The sequence below is a fragment of the Esox lucius genome, chromosome 16, assembly GCF_011004845.1.
Source record: "Esox lucius isolate fEsoLuc1 chromosome 16, fEsoLuc1.pri, whole genome shotgun sequence".
Lineage (NCBI taxonomy): Eukaryota > Metazoa > Chordata > Actinopteri > Esociformes > Esocidae > Esox > Esox lucius.
Window position 1 is genome coordinate 24,046,060 of NC_047584.1, and position 22,828 is coordinate 24,068,887.

The window sequence follows — 22,828 nt, forward strand, 5'->3', positions numbered from 1 at the left end:
CCTTCAGCACAGACAGGGTCATGGTACGCACATCAGCCACTACTCACGGCAAATTACCTCTAATAAAGAGTTTAGAAAGGCGCCATTAAACATGACAAGAGAGAAGGAGGGAGAAAAGGAGAGTGAGCGTAAAAAAGGAAGAAAGAGAGAGAAAGAGAGGGAAAGAGAGATCAGACGGAGAGCACTGTGGAGGACGGTCACAGAAGCAAAGCCAAGATTCATTTAATCCCATTGAAAGCAGAATCAGTGGAGCTTTGTGAGGAAAGCTCCTATAAATGATTCCAGGCTTATCAAATTTAAACACTGTACAATTCAATTTATACTGTATCTTAGGAAATACAATAAACAATAAACATTGTTCAAATTAAAAATGTGATTAAAGGGTAGAGAGGCTTGGCAGGGCTTGGCACATCTATAGCCTGTGTGTAGGCCATGCCATGCTCCTGTGATGAGCTGGTGTTGTCTGTATTCTGGGTTTTGTTGCATCAACACTGTTATCAGTTGATCAGGTTACAGTAGTGTGGCACGACTCATAATTAGCCCTGTCTATTATTAGCACTAAAACCGAGTAGCATCAGCCTCTCATACAAACAAGCAGCGCTACACAACAACCAGCAATTAATACCTTCTACTGGGGTCAGCTCTGCGTACTGCAGAGAGACAGATCGAGAGACGTACAGAGAATGAGAGGCAGAGAGGGGGGAGGGGGGGGAGGGGAGAACAAGGGAGAGAAAGTAAAAGAGAGACATAGAATACGAGAGAGGGGGAATGCGATGTGGAAAAACTCTTTCAAGCTCCAAATTTCTATTTTGGGTTTTTGTATTTGTCCTTATTCTTTTTCTTTTTCTTTCCCTCTGCCTCCCTCTTTCTCTCATTCACTCCCTCTGTCTGTCTCCTAGTCTGCCTGCCTACAGAGCTGGATTGGAACGTGAAGTCTCTGAAGAACAAAGGAGTTTCCAAGCTCACTGCTTCCCGGGAAAGACGGATTTGGGATTCAGAAGCACTGTTAGCTGCAGGGCTGAACTACCACGCTGTGTGTGTGTGTGGGGGTGTGTGTGTGTGTATGTGTGTTCTGTTTATGCTAACACACACAGATATACATACAAACACTCAACAGAGAGGAACTAACCAAGAAGGACAGAGAATTCATGAGAATATTAAAACACAAACTCAGGCTACAACTGCACACACACACACACACACACACATATAAACATAAGAGCAATGATGTGGAACCAACAGAACACATTAGAAAGCAGAACACACACAGGGATGGGTCATGAATGGTGGCATCCCAAATACCATGAGTTCATATATTCTGAAGTTATGTGTGTGTGTGTGTGTGTAATCATCTAAACCCCTCCCATTTCTTAATGTGTATTTTGTAAATACAGTCCAGTGGACACCCAGACATCATTAGATAGACTGTGGACACACTGCTTGTCTCCGTTACAATAACAGCCTCTTTACTGTGTGAATCAATCCAGCATGGCACGCTTAAAATTCAAGAAATGCTATTAGCAGTGCTCCAGCTCGCATTTCACATCCATTTAATCCACTTAGGGCTGAGACTGAGGAGAGCCAAGGGAGGGGGAGGAGATGAGGGGAGAGGAGAGGAGATGAGGTGAGAGGAGATGAGGGGAGTGGAGACGAGGTGAGAAGAGATGAGGAATGAAGGGAGGACATGAGGGGAGAGGAGTTGAGGAGAGGGAAGATCAGCAGATGAGAGGAGAGGAGATGAGGGGGAACTTCTTAGGGAGCCCTGAGAACCCAAACAGGGCTGACTAATGAGAACCTTCTGCCAGATCCTGGCAACTGGCAACCTCAGCAGACTGACCTGTTTCAATTGGTTTATTGTCTACGTATTACCACTAAAGGTCAAAGATCACCCACACGTGCACAGACACAGATTTATTCCTCATGTGACGTGACAGTCAGAAGGCTGTTACTATTCTCCCTAGATCCGCAGTGCTTCTGAGCTGGACACCTCTGTCTGTGAGTGTGTGTGTGTGTGTGTGTGTCTGTGTGTGTGCCTGCGCGTGTCTGTAAGTCTGGCTACGCTACTCCTCTCTGATGTATCGGAGCCCAGCTGGCAGGATTTCCCCTTGCACCCCAGGCCTGTCCTGGGGAGCGTCTCCACAGAAGAGCCCAGGAACAGACAAGCTTCCAAAAAACACATTCAGTGCAGACACAGATCATCATCAGGTAGACCACAGCTGGCCGATAGAACACCTAAGACGGATGCGATTGATCCAAACAGCCCTAATGTGGAGATCCCGCGTGAACCAGGATCGGCACAGCTCGTCCAGTGTGTAGCTTCACGACAACGTGGTCTGAGGAATGTTCTCAGTGTGAGCAGGGCCTGGGAGATACAGCCCACAGCATGTGAGGGGGTGAGGAAGGTTCTCAGTGTGAGCAGGGCCTGGGAGATACAGCCCACAGCATGTGAGGGGGTGAGGAAGGTTCTCAGTGTGAGCAGGGCCTGGGAGATACAGCCCACAGCATGTGAGGGGGTGAGGAAGGTTCTCAGTGTGAGCAGGGCCTGGGAGATACAGCCCACAGCATGTGAGGGGGTGAGGAAGGTTCTCAGTGTGAGCAGGGCCTGGGAGATACAGCCCACAGCATGTGAGGGGGTGAGGAAGGTTCTCAGTGTGAGCAGGGCCTGGGAGATACAGCCCACAGCATGTGAGGGGGTGAGGAAGGTTCTCAGTGTGAGCAGGGCCTGGGAGATACAGCCCACAGCATGTGAGGGGGTGATGGCTCTTAGTCACACAGAGAATGACCAGATGGCTAGGGAGAGGGGGAGAGGGGAGGAGGGGGAGAGGGGGAGAGGGAGGATAATGCCAGAGTGTGTGTATACCTTGTGTGTGTGTGTGTGTGTGTGTGTGTGAGAGAGCTCTAGCGGTCCTCCAGCCATGACTGCTCTGTGCATTTTAAACACCTCTTCTGTCGCTCACAGCTCCAACCCTGCTGGACTGCCCAATTAGCATTACTCTGCATTTCTCTCTCTCTCTCTCTCTCTCTCTCTCTCTCTCTCACACACACACACACGCACACACATGCATTCTCCCGCCCACACACCACACAACACGCACCAAACTGGGCTATGAATATTCACACAGTGGAGATACGGAGAGAGGCGGGATGACGTAGAGGACAGCGATATCAAATCAAGTTCAGGCTACTGAGAACAGCCCCTGGATTGTAGCTTTGGCCCTGCAGACGGATGCCCATGATGACAGTGAGAGCTTTAATCAACAGACTGCTCCTTATTGTGACGCTGATACAAGGATTCTGACGACAGTCAAAACGGCCCTGATGATACGGTAACGTATGGCTGGTTGGACTTGCTGGTTGGACTTGCTGGTTGGACTTGCTGGTTGGACTGACATCGGCGCTGACAGCGACCAGGCAGTGTAGGACAGTCGCCACCAAAGACACCGCGCTGCTGCGTCCCTGACGGGAGGGAGGGGTACAGCCCGTCACGGGCTTTTGTTCGGAGAACCGCCCTTCCTGACGATGACCCGCGGGGGGGGGGGGGGGGGTTCTTGTTAAATCCACCGGCGTGTGGAATGAAAACATTCAGTCAACCAGGGGTTCGGTCTGACATTCCAGACCAATTATGCGGCATTTCGGAAATGTTTCAAATCGAGATGGCTAATTGTAAAATTACACCCCTGTTTTTCCCTCGTCCTCACCGCGCTCCTGTGTTGCAGCTGTGAGCACCCAGCAGCCCACGGTGGGTTGCCTGGCAACCAGCAAACACAGCCCTGGCGGAGCTGTAGGTCCTGTTCCAGAGCATCAAAACCCTGTTCCAAGGCAACAAACACTTTCTAATCATTAATTTACTTCTTTTGGGTTTTGTACATGTAGTATATCTACTACCTGAAATAAAGTTGACACACAACGGAATTAACCGCATGCCCACTGTTTGGAGCTATAGTGTAGCTTCAAAAAACATCCCAGTGTGGGACTCCACGACCCACAGGGGGACTCCAAGTTAGGGGAGAATAATGGTATTGTTTTATTGGGTGTCGGGGACAAGAGGGTCTACCAGGGAATATGTTCTGTCAGATGGCTGCAAGACATTGACAGGAAGGCCAGCTAGCTCCATTAACAGACTGACAGAAACATCCAGGGAGAGAAGAGCGAGAAAGAGAGAGAAAGAGAGAGAGAAGTGAGAAGTGAGAGAAAGAGAAGGACAAAATACAAAGACAGACCAGATAAGAGACACCTAGCTAGGCAACACAAAGCACCATTAGTTTGATTCATGTTATCACTGAGGAAATGTTAATTCAGAAGCTAGCTACAAATATTATGGTGAGGTGTGTGTCTATGAGTGTGTGTATGTGTGTCTGTGTGTGTGAAGCAGTGAATGTGAGTCTGTCTGTGTGTGTCTGTGTGTGTGAAGCGGTGAATGTGAGTCTGTCTGCGAGTGTGTGTGTGTGTGTGTATGTGTGTGTCTGTGCTTGTGTGTGTGTGTTTGTACTGTATATCAGCTTTCTAATCAGGCTGATTGACAGACTCAGTGAGCTAAGGCAGCTCCGTATGTTTCCTTCCCATCTAATTATAATCAACTTTTAACTCAAACTGCAGTTACACCCACACGCTCAAACACACACACACACACAAACTCACTCATTCAGAGGCTTAACACAAACACCCCCCCTTCACACACACACACACACACAGTGTAGAAAACGGTGAGTTGCGAATCACCCCCGGTTGAACACATGTAACCAATCACACAAATAATACACAGTGTGACCCGCCCCAATTCTAAGGAACAGCAGAGAGTTCAGGACAGTGGACACCAGGGACTCAGCCTGACTGCAATCACAAGGAATTTGGACACACACACACACACACACACATGCCCACGCCTACCCAAACGCACACACACATACATATACAACACATACATATACCCCCATTACATTCTGGACAGGCAGAGCGGTTCAGGTTCCAGAGCTCTGATGAGAGTTACAGATGCTTTGGCTGCACCAGATTCAGTGGGGAGAACAAGTATTTGATACACTGACGATTTTGCAGGTTTTCCTACTTACAAAGCATGTAGAGGACTGTCATTTTTATCATAGGTACACTTCAACTGTGAGAGACGGAATCAAAAAAATCTAGAAAATCACATTGATGTTTTTTATAATAATTTGCATTTTATTGTATGACATAAGTATTTGATCACCTACCAACCAGTAAGAATTAGTTTTTCTTTAAGAAGCCCTCCTGTTCTCCACTCATTACCTGTATTAACTGCACCCGTTTGAACTCGTTACCTGTATAAAAGAAACCTGTCCACACACTCAATCAAACAGACTCCAACTTCTCCACAATGGCCAAGACCAGAGAGCTGTGTAAGGACATCAGTGTTAAAATTGTAGACCTGCACAAGGCTGGGATGGGCTACAGGACAATAGGCAAGCAGCTTGGTGAGAAGGCAACAACTGTTGGCCCAATTATAAGAAAATGAAATAAGTTCAAGATGACGGTCAATCTCCCTCAGTCTGGGGCTCTATGCAAGATCTCACCTCGTGGGGCATCAGTGATCATGAGGAAGGTGAGGGAACAGCCCAGAACTACACGGCAGGACCTGGTCAATGACCTGAAGAGAGCTGGGACCACAGTCTCAAAGAAAACCATTAGTAACACACTACGCCGTCATGGATTAAAATCCTGCAGCGCAAGCAAGGTCCCCCTCCTCAAGCCAGCGCATGTCCGGGCCCGTCTGAAGTTTGCCAATGACCATCTGGATGATCCAGAGGAGGAATGGGAGAAGGTCATGTGGTCTGATGAGACAAAAATAGAGCTTTTTGGTCTAAACTCCACTCGGCGTGTTTGGAGGAAGAAGAAGGATGAGTACAACCCCAAGAACACCATCCCAACCGTGAAGCATGGAGGTGGAAACATCATTCTTGGGGGATGCTTTTCTGCAAAGGGGACAGGACGACTGCACCTTATTGAGGAGAGGATGGATGGGGCCATGTATCGCGAGATCTTGGCCAGCAACCTCCTTCCCTCAGTAAGAGCATTGAAGATGAGTCGTGGCTAGGTCTTCCAGCATGACAACGACCCGAAACACACAGCCAGGGCAACTAAGGAGTGGCTCCGTAAGAAGCATCTCAAGGTCCTGGCCAATCTCCAGACCTGAACCCAGTAGAAAATCTTTGGAGGGAGCTGAAAGTCTGTATTGCCCAGCGACAGCCCCGTAACCTGAAGGATCTGGAGAAGGTCTGTATGGAGGAGTGGGCCAAAATCCTTGCTGCAGTGTGTGCAAGAACCTGGTCAAGAACTACAGGAAACGTACGATCTCTGTAATTGCAAACAAAGGTTTCTGTACAAAATATTAAGTTCTGCTTTTCTGATGTATCAAATACTTATGTCATGCAATATTTTGTTTTAGATTCCGTCACTCACAGTTGAAGAGTACCTATGATAAAAATGACAGGCTTCTACATGCTTTGAAAGTGGGAAAACCTGCAAAATCGGCCGTGTATCATACACGTGTTCTCCTCACTGTATCTATTAGACTTCTCAGAGCAGAGAGGAAGGGAGGGAGGGAGGGAGAGGAGATGAGGGGAGGAAGAGCAAGAGACCTTATGACGTTCCACGATCTCTCATCTCCTACTCTCCCTCACACAGACAGATGTGACTGACAGTCTCGGACAGTATTCGGAATTTGTCACCTTACCATTAAACTCTGACCTTATAGTCTCTCGTACAAAATGTATTTTGAATGAGCCAGACAAACCAAGGTTAAATCCTTGTTTCAGATAGAATGTGACCAGAATATGTCTACCTGCAGAAATCTTATTTGAACGTTTCTCTCCGAGTATTCTTTGTTCATGTTTATTGACCAGTGTTTCTCTCTGAGTAATGTCTGTTCAAGTTTTTTGACCAACGTTTCTCTCTAAGTAATGTTTGTTCATGTTTTTTGACCAATGTTTCTCTCCGAGTATTCTTTGTTCATGTTTATTGACCAGCGTTTCTCTCTGAGTAATGTCTGTTCATGTTTTTTGACCAGCGTTTCTCTCTGAGTAATGTCTGTTCATGTTTTTTGACCAGCATTTCTCTCTGAGTAATGTTTGTTCATGTTTTTTGACCAGCATTTCTCTCTGAGTAATGTTTGTTCATGTTTTTTTGACCAGCGTTTTCTGTTCGTTAATGACACTGAGTGTTGGTGCATGGGCAGGCTTACTGCTATGTGAGTACACTATTCGGCACAAAATCAGTGGTTGCAGGTTCAAATCTCTGAGCTCAGTTGGTTTCATTTATCCCAACAGCAAGACACCTAACTGTTAGCTCTCATGTAAGTAGCTCAGGATAAGAGCACCTGCTAAACAATTAAAATGTACACCCACAGAAGACTGAAGCATAAACAGATTAGCGCTCTGCTAGAATGCTTATTTTATTGCTAATGAATAGCCACGGGAGGAGACAGACTGAGGACAGGCTATGGTTCTTTATCGCTGAAACACACAGTCAACACCAACCCCTTACTAAACCAGCCAATATAATCCTGCAGCATATTGTCCTGCCAGCTAAAGCAGCGAACAATAAAGTTTATTTAATTCAGAATCTGAGACGTTCTCTTTTTAACACAGAGCTGAATCTATTCTGGGGTTCTGCTGCTGCAAGCTCCTAGTACTGCATTAAACAAACACACACACACACACACACACACACATGCACACACAAATTAACTCATGCACATACATAGGTATAGAAATATGCATGTGTGTGCGTGCACAAAAAACACAAACATACACACAGGCACGCACAGACACGCACGCACGCACATAGTCCTCACCTGTAGAGAAGAGACCGTGGTGATTAGAATGGAGGCGCTTATTCACCGTGAGCAGCAGAAACTCCTCATCTGATACACAGCAATTAAAGAACAGAAACCCTGCAGGCGAGAGGAGAGAGAGGAGAGATGAGAGGAGGGCTGGGTGGAGAAAAGGGGAGAGTGAGAAAGATAAGCGAGGAGCATCTCTTTGTGCTTTAAAAGGCATCTCTTCCTCTCCAACCATTCAGAATCTCTCTGTCATACATCGGTAGAGTTTGTCGGTGGCGGAGGGTAACCGTCTTCTATTGACACTTCGATAATGACTGTGCTGTTGGGCGGTAGGAATGTAAACCACAGAAGACCCCGTTGTTGTGACTGTTGTTATCGTAGATGGAGGACGATTATGACGAGGAAGATGTACACATCAAAGGCATCGAGTTGTAAATCACTACTGAATACTAATTTGCAGTTTCCACCCTCACAGGATGCTCTGGGCCAGAATGCTAAAAACGATATACTATTAATGAATGATATCTAAAATACACTTTATGGTAATAATCATTTAGCAGACCAAAAAGATGACCAGAAAGATGTTTCCTTTCTGGTATTAACGAATACTTGTTTCGCTAAAAGCGAATTCAAACTAAATTAGATGTGTCGTGAAAGCAGGTCCAAAGAGTAAGAACGTAGCTTGATCGCTAGGTGATTAGATTTTTGCTAAATCATATTTTTGGAGCAACTGCTGATGACATAATGGGATGAGTGATACATTCCCCCATCCACATGATGTCATCACTCAACTGGTGCCTGCGTTCAAATCTTCTCACATGTTGATAGATTCACCAGCTGTTTTCAGCAATTAGTTTTGTTGAATTTGGTTATTGTTTCCATAACAACAAATCATTCACTGTGTAAGTAGCATATGGATGTGCCTGAACATGAATTGTTCTGATTCTTTCTCAGTTATTTCCAAGGTAATGACCAGAATGTGGCTCTATATAAGTGTCTGCTAAATTACTTAAATATCAAATGTTAATGTACAGTATGTAGTTGAAAGACACAAAGTCCTGTAACACTCCCAATTAAACACATTTAGTCCAGTAACTCTAATAACAGATATTTAGTCACGTATAATAACAATTCTAATTACACATTTAGTCCAGTAACTCTGGTAATTTCACTCATTTAGTTCTTACTCTTCTTGTTACGCATATTTCTGTGTTCTGAGATTGTTCTGCCACTCTCTTAATAACACACCTTTAGTCCAGTAACTGTCCTAAATACACACATTTTGTCAGGTAACTCTCGCCATTGCACATATTTAGTCTATCCTAATTTCCTTGTGCTTCAGTAAAGCCTTTTCATCTGCAATGCTGACTGTTGCAACAGAACAAAGCCTCTAGTGTGACAGCTAGTCTGTGAACTCTGGTATGTGTAGGATAAATGGTCAAAAACACTCAACTGCCTCAAATCTTCAAAACATATTTCAGAGGGCAAACATAATTCAAAGAGCCGTTGGCAACCAACTCCATTTAACACAGCAGAAACTAAAGGTGGTGGTATGCATGAGAGCCAACATGGATATGACATGCCCTTGTCTGTTCCACTGTTGCTATAAACTATTCACACATAGAGAGAGGGCGACAGGATGGGTTTAGACTGTTAAGTAAAGTAGCGACACATTGGGAAGCCCTCAGAGAGAGAGAGATAGAACCATCTGAAATGTCATTCCTACATGGATGTGATGTTATGTCCACAGAGGGCAGGTCAAGTTCAGGCTTGGGGGCAGTGAATTATTAAAGAGAACAGAGTAGTCTCAAAGCCCCAGAACAATATTTTCTACCACACCTTCTCTCAAAGCTTTACTCTGCTCAACTCAAGACCATGATAATCTTCCGTTATTTTTCCACAGCTCTGTGATGGCAATAGAGCCTGCGTGCCCTGAGGGGGAGTTGAGCTAAAACAGCAACGGAGAAGACAATCCAAGATGTCCGCCCTCCGTGCTAGAGCTCAAATTAAACCAGCCGTCAATCCGTCCTTCATCACTGCAAGTCCCTGAAGACAAATGATCATCTACGCTGATTCCACACACTGGTCCGCATCATCGGAATGAGCCCTCTGTGACACGTCCTGACATCGCCGGCATGCTGGGGCTGAAATTCAACAGAGGCCCATTTTCTCATCAATTGATGTGTCGTCTATGCAATCAGCTGCAGTCTGTCCTACAGAGACAGGCCAGTCCTTTAATTTCCCCCTTAATTTGCCAACTGAAACAGACAAAAACACAGTGAGGGTATCATTAAAGCGCAGGGTGCCCACAACAGAAATGTTCTCCTAAACATACAAGATTTTGAGAAATCCAATTATGTTGGAGTCTTGTGTAGATAATGAAACAAAACATTGATGTCTTGCTGACTGAGATGAGAGAGACTTCAATCCTGTTGCCATAGTAATGGTATGGAGGCCCATACGAAATTATCTATGGGTTAACTCTCAGCCCATTAGTTCTCACATAAAGAGAGAGAGAATGATGTGTGGGAAGAGAAGAGTTAGAAGGAGGTGTACTTTTTCCTCCTCTTCCTCCTCCTTCTCCTCCTCCTCACATTCTCGGGTCTTTTGTAATTTTCCTATCTGTCTATTTCTCAGTCTGCAGTTCACACTTGCTCCCAGATCTCACATCGGTTTGAAATAATTACCTTTTAACGAAACGGTAGGGAGAGCGGGAGGGAAACAGGGAGAAGGAGACGCCAAGGGAGGAAGAGAGGTCATGTTTTTCCTTGACTCAGCTGTGGGTTTGATGACAAAGCGGAGAGGAGAGGAGAGTTGCTGGGAGCAGAAGACAGCTGGTCTAGACATGAGATCATGAACCACAGAACCCAAAAGAGAAGGGGGGTAGACCCATGCCTTCAGGCCCTAAATCCTTCTGGGGCAAGAAACGTGGACCACAGCTATGTTGCTATGGAGCCCAAAACCCCAGGAATCTGCATGGTCTGTGGAAATTGAGGAGGAGTCGGTTCACAAGGGCCAGTTCAGTATGCTGTTTGGAAACAAGATCCTAGAGGCTAAGTACAACGCGGTGGAATGGACCCTTGCTTTCCACACATCTACAGTACAATATTGACTGGAGATGAACTACGGAGGCATATGAGCTTCTTCACACATACAGTGGGGAGAACAAGTATTTGATATGCTTCCGATTATGCAGGTTTTCCCACTTACAATGCAAGTAGAAGTCCGTAATTTTTATCATAGGTAGTATTCAACTGTGAGTGACGGGGGAAAAATCCAGAAAATCACATTGTATGATTTTTGAGTAATGAATTTGCATTTTATTGCATGACATAAGTATTTGATACATCAGAAAAGCAGAACATAATATTTGGTACAGAAACCTTTGTTTGCAAGTACAGAGATCATATGTTTCCTGTAATTCTTGACCAGGTTTGCACACACTGCAGCAAGGATTCTGGCCCACTCCTCCATACAGACCTTCTCCAGATCCTTCAGGTTTCAGGGCTGTTGCTGGGCAATACTGACTTTCAGCTCCCTCCAAAAATGTTCTATCGGGTTCAGGTCTGGAGACGGGCTATGCCACTCCAGGACCTTGAGATGCTTCTTACGGAGTCACTCCTTAGTTGCCCTGGCTGTGTGTTTTGGGTCGTTGTCATGCTGGAAGACCCAGCCACGACCCATCTTCAATGCTCTTACTGAGGGAAGGAGGTTGTTGGCCAAGATCTCGCGATACATGGCCCCATCCATCCTCCCCTCAATACAGTACAGTGGTCCTGTCCCCTTTGCAGAAAAGCATCCCCAAAGAATGATGTTTCCACCTCCATGCTTCACGGTTGGGATGGTGTTCTTGGGGTTGTACTCATCCTTCTTCTTCCTCCAAACACGGCGAGTGGAGTTTAGACCAAAAAGCTAAATGTCTCATTAGACCACATGACCTTCTCCCATTCCTCCTCTGGATCATCCAGATGGTCATTGGCAAACTTCCGACGGGCCTGGGCATGCGCTGGCTTGAGCAGGGGGACTTGCGTGTGCTGCAGGATTTTAATCCATTATGGCGTAGTGTGTTACTAATGGTTTTCTTTGAGACTGTGGTCCCAGCTCTCTTCAGGTCATTGACCAGGTCCAGCTGTGTAGTTCTGGGCTGATCCCTCACCTTCCTCATGATCATTGATGCCCCACGAGGTGAGATCTTGCATGGAGCCCCAGACCAAGGGAGATTGAGCGTCATCTTGAACTTCTTCCATTTTCTTATAATTCCGCCAACAGTTGTTGCCTTCTCACCAAGCTGCCTGCCTATTGTCCTGTAGCCCATCCCAGCCTTGTGCAGGTCTACAATTTTATCCCTGATGTCCTTACACCGCTCTCTGGTCTTGGCCATTGTGGAGAGGTTGGAGTCTGTTTGTTTGATTGAGTGTGTGGACAGGTTTATTTTATACAGGTAACGAGTTCAAACAGGTGAAGTTAATACAGGTAATGAGTGGAGAACAGGATGGGTTCTTAAAGAAAAACTTACAGGTCTGTGAGAGCTGGAATTCTTACTGGTTGGTAGGTGATCAAATACTTATGTCATGCAAAAAAATGCAAATTAATTATTTTAAAATCAAATATTTGTTCTCCCCACTGTACATACACACACGCACGCACAATATCAACCACACACACACAATCACACACACACACACACACACACACACACACACACAATATCAACCACACACAATCACACACAACGTTTCTGAGCTTTTGCACTGCCTTGCTCCTTAAGACCTTTGGGATGATTGCATCATGGAAATAATATTCACGCCCGGGCCACACAACTCAAATCACGGACACACACCCACACACCCACACACACAGATCCAGAATCATCCTGACACCCAGGCCTCCGTTCCAGAAATATGCAGCAGGCTGGCAGAGATGCAGGAGTGTACGCTGTCAGTTGGCCCTCCAATCCTCCATCTGTCCTTGTTTCCATTTCTCCCTTCCCTTTCTCCATCCATCTCCTGCCCTGTCACTTACCATGCCTTCGTCCTCCACGGGCAGAGGACAAGAAACTGGAGCAACATCAAAACAAGTCATCGCCCCTTAGCCCCGTCTCTCCATGGCTGCAGCGCTGGCCCTCCTTCCGAATGCCTGTTTTTCCTCTGCCTTACATTTCTCCCTCTGTGTTTTTTCTCCTCCTCCTCCCTCTCTACTCCATACATCACTGTGATAGAGTGGACTGAGAGTGACCATCTCTGGCTGTAATAGCCACCGTAAATCACACTCACACCCACTCACACGGAGGCGCACACACACACACATGTACACACAGAGAGACAGCAACACACACGGAGACACACACACACACACACTCAGGCAGCGTGTAGCATTGCCAGGCTGCACCACACCATTCATCCATAGGGACCATCCATCACCCCCACTCCAGATACAGATACAGCAGCCAAATATATCAAGATGTAAATTCCACCACTATTACCACCTCTGCTCTTCGCCTGTCGCATGAAGTTGGAGAGAGAGAGAGAGAGAGAGAAGAGGGGATCCAAGGGAGGAGAAGAGGACAGACGATCCTGAGGAGTGAAGGAGACGGGGATCCTGAGGGGGGGGGGGGAGAAGGGGATCCTGAGGGGGGAGGAGAAGGGGTTCCTGATGAGGGGGAGGAGAAGGGGTTCCTGAGGAGGGGGATGAGATGGGGTTCCTAAGGAGGGGGAGGAGAAGGGGTTCCTGAGGAGGGTGAGGAGAAGGGCTTCCTGAGGAGGGGGAGGAGAAGGGTTTCCTGAGGAGGGTGAGGAAAAGGGGTTATTGAGGAGGGGAGGAAAAGGGGTTCCTGATGATGGGGAGGAGATGGGGTTCCTGAGGATGGGGAGGAGGTGGGGTTCCTGAGGAGGGGGAGGAGAAGGGGTTCCTGATGAGGGGGAGGAGAAGGGGTTCCTGCGGAGGAGGATGAGAGCAACCTGAACGACGGTGAGGCTGTTAATCCGTCCTTAATCCAGTGTTATTGTTGTTCTTCTAAAATACCGCCAACACACACATATACACACACATAGATAGCATTTACAGTGAGTGCATTCAGTATTATTTCTTCTTTTCACAAAAACTCAGGGAACAGTGGTTGAATGAAGCAGCAGGTGAATCTATTAGCTAAAGGAATCTACAACCGTGGATCTACTGTAGGTGAGTGTTCCTGAATCCAGCCGGGCTGACAACCATTGATCTACTGCAGGGGAGTGTTCCTTACTTAAAGCAGAACAGAGGAGGAAATATGACTAGTTTCCTGTCCTTTGTCACCTGTTTTCCACTATCCTGTGTTTTCCGATGTATACAGGATAGATGACGTAAAGCTCTGTAGATGCTAGAGGACTATTTGATCCAGATGTTAGATGTTTGGATCAGGTCACACCCTTTCCAATGAGTCAGACAGAACCAGAGCAGGACCAGGCCTTCCTGGAGGAACAGCAACACAGGTTGGGTTATGAAGAGTAATCAGACAATCACATAATACTCTCCCCCGGAGAACCACCGAGTTGACCCACTGGAGGCCAGGAGGTTTTAGAGTGTGTTTGATGGGTCTGGGCGTAACTCTACGAGGACCTCAACGGCTGAGCTGTAGAATGATTTACAATATGACTGGGACTATTCCATTATGCTAAAAGACAATGACAAGTACCTCAGTCCCCCACCCCCAAACACATCCAAACACCTGCTGCTAGACCAGAGATGACCCCGAGACAGAAGGAGGGAGGGGCTGTTAGAGAATAACCGGCTAAGTGACAGAGACAGACGGACCAATAAAATGACTGCATACATTCCCACCAGCCAGGATAAACCCCAATCAAACTCTCTCTAGCATGGCCCAACATATGGACAAGAACAGCAGGTGATCCATCTCGGCTTCATCTCATTAAAGTTTCTAAGATCGGACTCAACAACATGGAGTGGGTGTAACTCTGTTGTAATTCTTTATATATTTTTGATCAGTGTGACAGTGTAGAACTGTGTGGAACAGTGTGGAACTGTGTGGAACTGTGTGGAACTATGTAGAACTGTGTGGAACTGTGTGGAACTATGTAGAACTGTGTGGAACTATGTAGAACTGTGTGGAACTGTGTGGAACCGAGTGGAACTGTGTGGAACTGAGTGGAACTGAGTGGAACTGTGTGGAATTGTGTGGAACTTTGAGGAACTGTTTGAAACGCTTCCAGCGTTGCTGAATCCATTTGGTCTTTTTTTGCCAGAGCTGATCAAGCTGACTTGGGGAATGTAATGTAGTATAATGTCTAAAAAGGTTGACATTTCCCTATGACAGCCCCATTGACCACCCCTTCTGACAGCCCCAGTGACCACCCCAGTAACAGCCCCGTTGACCACCCCAGTGACCAGCCTGTGACCACCGCTTCTGACAGCCCCAGTGACCGCCCCAGTGACCACCCCAGTGACCGTCCTAGTGACCACCCCAGTGACAGCCCCAGTGACCGCCCCAGTGACCGTCCTAGTGACCACCCCAGTGACAGCCCCAGTGACCGCCCCAGTGACCGTCCTAGTGACCGCCCCAGTGACAGCCCCAGTGACCGCCCCAGTGACCGCCCCAGTGACCGTCCTAGTGACCGCCCCAGTGACAGCCCCAGTGACCGCCCCAGTGACCGTCCTAGTGACCACCCCAGTGACCGTCCTAGTGACCACCCCAGTGACAGCCCCAGTGACCGCCCCAGTGACCGTCCTAGTGACCACCCCAGTGACCGTCCTAGTGACCACCCCAGTGACAGCCCCAGTGACCGCCCCAGTGACCGTCCTAGTGACCGCCCCAGTGACAGCCCCAGTGACCGCCCCAGTGACCGCCCCAGTGACCGTCCTAGTGACCGCCCCAGTGACAGTCCTAGTGACCGCCCCAGTGACAGCCCCAGTGACCGCCCCAGTGACCGTCCTAGTGACCACCCCAGTGACCGTCCTAGTGACCACCCCAGTGACAGCCCCAGTGACCGCCCCAGTGACCGTCCTAGTGACCACCCCAGTGACCGCCCCAGTGACCGCCCCAGTGACTACCCACCACATCAAAGAGGGAATAAATATGGCCCTTGTGTGTCCAATGTAAGCAAACATGTTGGTCTTTGTGCGTGCAATTTTGTGTGTTGGTTTGTTTTGAAATATGTATATGTGTGTTTGTGTTGTTGTTTGTGTTATTGTGTGCGTGTTTATTTTTCATTCAGCAAGGCCAGTGGGTTGTGATAAATCAACCCCAACTGTTGAGAATGAGGGAGTGGTGAGGAGAAGATGGATGAGAAGGGGCTAGGAGTGGTAAGGAGAGGTGAGGAGAGGGGAGAAGATGAGGGGAGGGTAAGGGGAGGTGAGTAGAGGAGGGGAGGGTGTTGAGAGGTGAGTAGAGGACAGGAGGGTGAGGAGAGGTGAGTATTAGAGGGGAGGGTGAGAAGAGGTGAGGAGAGGTGAGGAGAGGTGAGGAGAGGTGAGGAGAGGAGGGGAGAGGTGAGGAGAGGAGGGGAGGGCGTGGGGAGGAGAGGTGAGAAGGGGGGGTGTGAGAGAGGAGTAAGGTGCTCTTCTGTGGTTAATACTGCAAACCCATTAATCACTGCCAGTACCATGGAGGTGGAAAATAATAGCAGGTTACAAGACAGCTAGTCTAGGAAACGCGACGCAGCTAGGAGCTAGGAGTGAAAAGGTATCTAGGACCTAGGAGATATAAAGTCTCTATGAGCTAGAAGACACAAGATAGCTAGGAGATATAAAGGACCTAGGAGAGGTAACAAGCATAATACTGTAATTGCCCAATAGGAGCAAGAATCCTTAATATTTTACACCCATCGTCTTGCTGAATCTGTCCCTCCTTATCTCCAGAGGGTTAAACGAGGTGAGTCCCTGCTCTCTAATTGGAGAAAAGTCTTAATCATTCTTCTGCCATGTGATCATGCCTGGCTTCAGCCCAAGGCATACCGTAGGAGTTACCACATCAGGAGCACTCAACCCCCCTGGCTGCCCCACTCCCTCCCCCGTTCTGTAGTCAGCAGCTTGAGGAGGAATCGGAGTTCTGGGAGAATGCTTCAGTTGACCGTTAGCATGTTGGGCTGCAAGCAACATATAGATGGCGAGAGAGTGCAATCCTTTTAATGGGAGTCGGTGAGAAATGGCGTGAATAAAAGCTTTTCCTCTAGGAAACAGGCTGCCCTGAATGCCCTCAGTGTGAAGTGCTACAGGGAGCCTGACAGAGGAAAACCCTGGGATACACTATCAACTTCTCAGAGCATATTTCCCCACAGCTCGCCAGGCGTGGGCTACATGCTTGAATAAAGCTTTTCCTCAATAAAAAAAAGAAATGCCAAATCCTTCCTCCAGTCTGTCAACAGAAGATCCGCACCACATTGATACCGAAAGGCTGAGGGACAGATGGGAGGAATTTGAACAGGGAAGGGGGAGGTGAATGTGCCAGAAGGTGACTGTGTAGTTCTTGGTCAGCAATACATCCAGGCTGATAAAGACTGAACACAAGCACATCTAGCACAGGCAAAGGCATTTATTTTCTTCCCACCCGTCATTAACTCAGAAACAAAAACAGATGAGTTCATACCGTGCCTGCTGAAAGACACAACACAATAACTCAATACATGCACAGACACTTATGAACACAGTCTCACACACACACACACACACACACACACACACACACACACACACACACACACAGGTGTAACGTGTTTTTTTAACTGATTGCATTAGATATCATCAGCAGGGTGTATCTTATGGTTTGAAATTCCACAAGAGACACAGTTCTAATTTTGCACGACTGTTGAAATGTGAGGTTTAGAATCAATGGAGTGAGCGAAAGGAAAACACTAACAGAGATTCAATAGCATATAGTGCATGTCCCATTCCCCCATCCAATATGATAATGTGTAGTACAGTTCCGTTCTCGGTTGTATAGCACTACAGCTATTCAGCAAACCCTTTGTTTCCGGATTGGACTCCAGTGCTTATTGATCTCTGCGGTGTCACCTGATTGGCTGTGTATAAATAGAACAAAGGCTTCAAATTCTACTGAACATAAACTGCCTCAGAGCTCCTCTGCCTCCCCCCCCCCCGTCTCCCTCTCCTCCTCTCATTTCCTTAACACCACCATCCCCCTCTCCTCTCACTGTCCTCTCCCCCTCCCCTCCCTTACACATCACTCCCTCCTCTCCCCCCTCTCGACACGTGTTCTCTTCTCGCTATGACACTCTCCTCGTCTATCTTCTGAAAACCATATTGTGGTTGTTTGTATGTTGTTACTATGTAGGATGAGGTGTACTGGGCCTACCTGCAGGACTGAGGCAGGCACAGCTGAGCCTGTTATATTTGAAATATTCATAACTATAGAGTAGATCAGTTACAGTACCATTACAGAAGAGAGAAACGGTCGCCTCAGTCCTGTTGCGGTCTCCTTAGTCTCCAGGCTGGACAGTCGTAAATCACAGTCTACTGTAAAAACGTAAAGAAATGTGGGCATGCATGTATAGTCAAATGCGTTTAACTGAATTAAATCTCTTACTTCAACGCAGACCTTAAGTAAATGCAGGACACTGATAAAGCAACAGAGACGTCATCACACAGAAACAGCTGAATGGCACATGCACTCTAATGGAACAAATACATTTTATGGCATTCTCTACTCCCCCTAAGACCCCACCCCCTCACAGGGGTGAATTCCCATGGGGAGCTCTCTAAGAGTCCCTCCAATGAAGGGGATTAGAGATTTTGCCCTTGCACACCCAACTGTTTCCAATGAAATCACAGCCTCCTTGCAGAAGTCATTAAATGTTAAACTATTCCACTTTCAGCAGGGTATCAGTGTGCAGCTCCTCTGCATTCATTACATTGGATTGAAAACATCTACCATCACCACAGACACCACAGTGTGTGTGTGTGTGTGTGTGTGTGTGTGTGTGTGAGTGTGTTTGTGTATTTTAGGTCTAACTATGCTCATGGGGAACAATGTCCAAATAAGTATAGTAAAACCGGATTTTTTTTTTGCCTCGGTCCCCATGAGGCAAAAGTAAATTTACGGCTCAAGGTTTAGGTTCAAACTTACCATTAATTTTACAGTTAGAATTAGGGTTTCTTTAAGGTCCAGGCGTTGTTGGTTAAGTTTAGAGTTAAGGTTAGGCATTACATCTAGGTAACGTTTAGGCATAAATGTTACTTTATTGAGGTTAAGTTTAGGGTTAGTGTTAGGGTTAGAATAGGGTTAGGTTATGGTTAGGATTAGGGTAAGGGTTATGGTTAGGTTTAAGGTTAAGATTAGGGCAAGGGAGCATGCAATTTCTATTTTCTGGTCCCCATGAGGATAGCCATACAAACTTGCGTGTGTGTGTGTGTGTGTGTGTTTTTGCAGACGTGAGGAGTGTGAGAATGTCTCCCTCTGTTATTGCCCTAGAGGCTCTCTGATGCGTTTTGCAGATTTCACACACACACACACACACACACACAGAGAGAGAGAGACATGGACTCACACAAACCCTCCCAGTGCCGTCGTGCTGATGGGGAGGGAAAGAGGATAATGTTACACTTACACTTCACAGGAGACTGATGCAACATTAATGAGACGCACTACTCACGAGACAGAACATACATACACATACACACACACACACACACTCCCTCACTGTCTCTAGTCCCTAGAGAGAGAGCAAATAATCACATGCGCACACGTACACAACAATCAATAGAAAAGTCACATACACGCATATTGGAATCCACACCAACTGGGACACACTGACATGCTTGGATAACATTCTTTGATATTTCAGAGAAATTAGCCAGAGAGTTAGTTTAGCATACCTGGAGCTGGAATGACAAAGAGAAGGCGGGGGGGAGAGAGAGAGAGAGAGAGAGAGAGAAAGACATCCAGTATCATGTCCACCTCTAGCTTTCAGCCCTACTCCAGTGTTTTTTTAAAAGGTGGGCTGGTAAAAGGTAAAGATAAATCAAATTACAAATTGAAGCGTCACAGCACACAGCACACGCCAGTCTCCAACCGTTGCTAAGCAACATTAATTCAGAGATTGTAAGAAAGGTGTGTGAGTTGTGACAGGTACACGTGTAAAATCGCCTCCCTCTGCCTGCTGAACCTTCAGTGACGGGAGTCTGTGTGTCTCACGCGTGACGCTGACACAAACGGTTGATGGCTGGCTTTAAGACATATACTGTAAATGCTGGTGAAGATGGTGGGAGATGTACTGTTATTGATCATTATCCGTTGTTTATTTTTCTTAAACGCTCTAGCTTTGAGTCCTCCGTCATGTCTCGATTTGAGGGCTACCTAGCTAACAGAACACAGAGGGATTTTATTAACGGAAGCCTCTGTTATAGATCACACCTGCCTAACAAGAATACATTTTGGATTAGTGTACCACTAAGAAGCCAACCTGGGATTTTCCTCTGTTTCCTGTCATTAAAGATGACCTTCCATTGACCCTAAATAAAAACCAGTGTATGCTGACGACACAACATTATGGACGTGTGCTAAAACATTAAAGGACATAACTCACATTGTCCCCTTTCCACAAGCCCTTCCTTCCTGTTCACTGTCTAACTGAATCACTGAGAGCTTACAGGATGCAAGCGTCTTCCTCTAACCTCAGGGAAGTCTCTGCAACCTTCTTCTCACTATCCCCCTTAACGTCCTCTCCATCTGTGGGTGACTTTGTCAGCAAGTTCGAAAAATAAGTTTGATGCCATCGGCACCTTGTTTGTGGAGCTTATTGGGTCCACTTGTCTCTCACGCACAACACATACATCAATCACATCTCCATGAATAGTGATATCCATTAAACCGATAACCTGCTCAGCACAGCGAAAGAACATCTCTGACCTGGCCAAGTTAAACCAGCTTCCTCTTGAAACTCGGACAGCAGAATCCCTTCACATTTGCTATGGTCAGATGACCTTTGGCTACAAACAATGGTTATGCAGAAAATAACCTATCCCATTGTGAAGTTTCGTGGTGCATGTAACGTTGTGGGCCCGTTCTGCTTCCAAAGGCTCTGGAAACCTTTTTACGATACATGGCGTCAGTTATTTTCTGCCTGGTTCACCGTGTTTGGGGGTAATGGATTTATCCCAGGTTAATAATCTATCCCAGGGTGATAATCTATCCCAGGGGCTAGTGTCAGTCAGTACTGTCTGGTTAAATTCATCTTTAACACTTATCAGGTATTCTCTTCCTAATTTGTGTACTGTTGGATTTTATCAGGATCTTAGCCTTAGATCATGTGATGACCTGACCTGAGTATTTCTGTCCACAAGTCCACAAGTCAAATTGCTGATCTAGATTCTGCCTGAAGACACCTGCTGTCGCTGGTCACTAGCCATCAGCCATCGTTGCTAGGGGCGGCATTGTCAGCAGGGATTTCATGGTCTTACTGCACTTGAAAATCTTTTTGTAATTGTTACCTATAACAGATGCAGCGTTGTGAACAGGATCCAGATGGTGGATCGCTACAGATGGAAATGTGTTCTCAAACACGCACGGGTTGAACAAACCCCAACATGTTGACTCACCTGGACTGGCATCCCTCTGGGCCACATCACGTGAGTTAATGTGCATGCATGTTTGCAGATATGTGGGTGTACCCATAACAAATATACTATTAACCAGGTGGTTTGAATCCTGAATTGCGTTAAAGTATATGAAACAGGCATGTTATATTATATGAAACCATTACATTTTAAGTTTTTGATTGTATTAGGAAACGGTTCATAGTATCAGTAAGGCATCTCAAGGGTTTTGTGATATATTGCCGGCAAACCCTTTATATCCCAGAGTACCATGGCTGAGTGTGTATCCAGGTGCTCTGTGTTGTGCCAGTGAAAAGCTCTTCGCCGTGGTATATTGGTCATACAGCACAACCCCTCGTGTCTTATTGATAAAAAGAAGAATACTACACTCTTTGTGGAACTGTGACTCAGTTTTACTCTCCTCCAGGTAAGGAGAATGAGTGCCCACTCTATTTTAAATATATATCATTCCATAAATAATGTGGTATTACTATATTTATACATATATTATTGGCAATGGAAAAAAGTGGGAATGTTTTTTCTTTGTATAATATACGATGAGAGGGGAAGATACAGGGGGAGAGGTACTGAGAGAGAAAGAGTGAAAAGAAAACGGAGAAAAGTCCAATAACACCTCTAGCCTAAAACAAAGGTTTACAGATATAATTTCAGCATAAAGAAAATGCAATGTGAATATTGGGTCACAACTGAGACACCCAGATTCAATTTGGATCCAGAGGCAATACCAGTTGAGAACCACTGTTCTCCAGTAAGCTACAAACTCCTATAGGAATTAGTACATGACTGAGGGAAGAAGGTGAGTGTATTTTACAGTATGCTATAATAGGTTCTATAGTAAACTGAAGTCTTTCTTTATGTGGGTGTGCGTGCTTGAATTCTTAAATACAATACAGTAAATAGGATAATAGAGCCTTAGCAAAGACTAACAAAGAGAAAGTATCTATCTAGGTTAAAACACAGAGCGCTAAGATGACCTATTTTATTCCATTAACAGTTTTGGGTCAAATCTCTTTTACTCTCTTATCCCCTCTGGTCATATCTTTCCTCCACTGTAATTCCATGAAGATGTTGGAAGGTTGGAGCAGGAAACAAAAACCTGATTCCTGAGGGGAAAAATAAAAAATAAACTTCTAACAATAAAGTATTTGAAGGTAAAATGATCGTCCTCTATTGTCCAACAGATGTCGATTCTTTCCTCATCCTCAGTGAGCGCCGTTTCTGAATGCTGGTTGAAGAGGCAATCATAGATTCTCTAAGCTGTCAAAAACCATTACTGTCACACACACACATTTATAGAAAACAGACAGCCACTCTGATTCCTGCCACTCTGATTCCTTCGTTTCAGACATCCTCTGACCCCACTAATTCTCACAGGGGGCTAGGATGAAAAAAATATGTTACAAGTTACAAGCATCACGCTTTTACCAAGTGAGCTACAAGGGATCCTGGATT

At 46.2% G+C, this 22,828-nt stretch overlaps 1 protein-coding gene across 8 annotated transcripts in view; it reads right to left on the reverse strand.

The window, feature by feature from the left end:
• Window positions 1-22,828, reverse strand: part of enox1 (ecto-NOX disulfide-thiol exchanger 1) — a 59,693-nt gene that overhangs the window by 26,276 nt on the left and 10,589 nt on the right. For 7 of the 8 annotated variants that reach the window (XM_029113479.2, XM_029113477.2, XM_029113478.2 and 4 more), the window contains exon 2: window positions 7,826-7,924. The exons of the other annotated variant lie outside the window; for it this stretch is intronic. The gene's annotated coding sequence lies outside the window, so the exon portion shown is untranslated. The remainder of the gene's footprint in view (window positions 1-7,825; window positions 7,925-22,828) is intronic. 8 annotated transcript variants of the gene reach the window in all.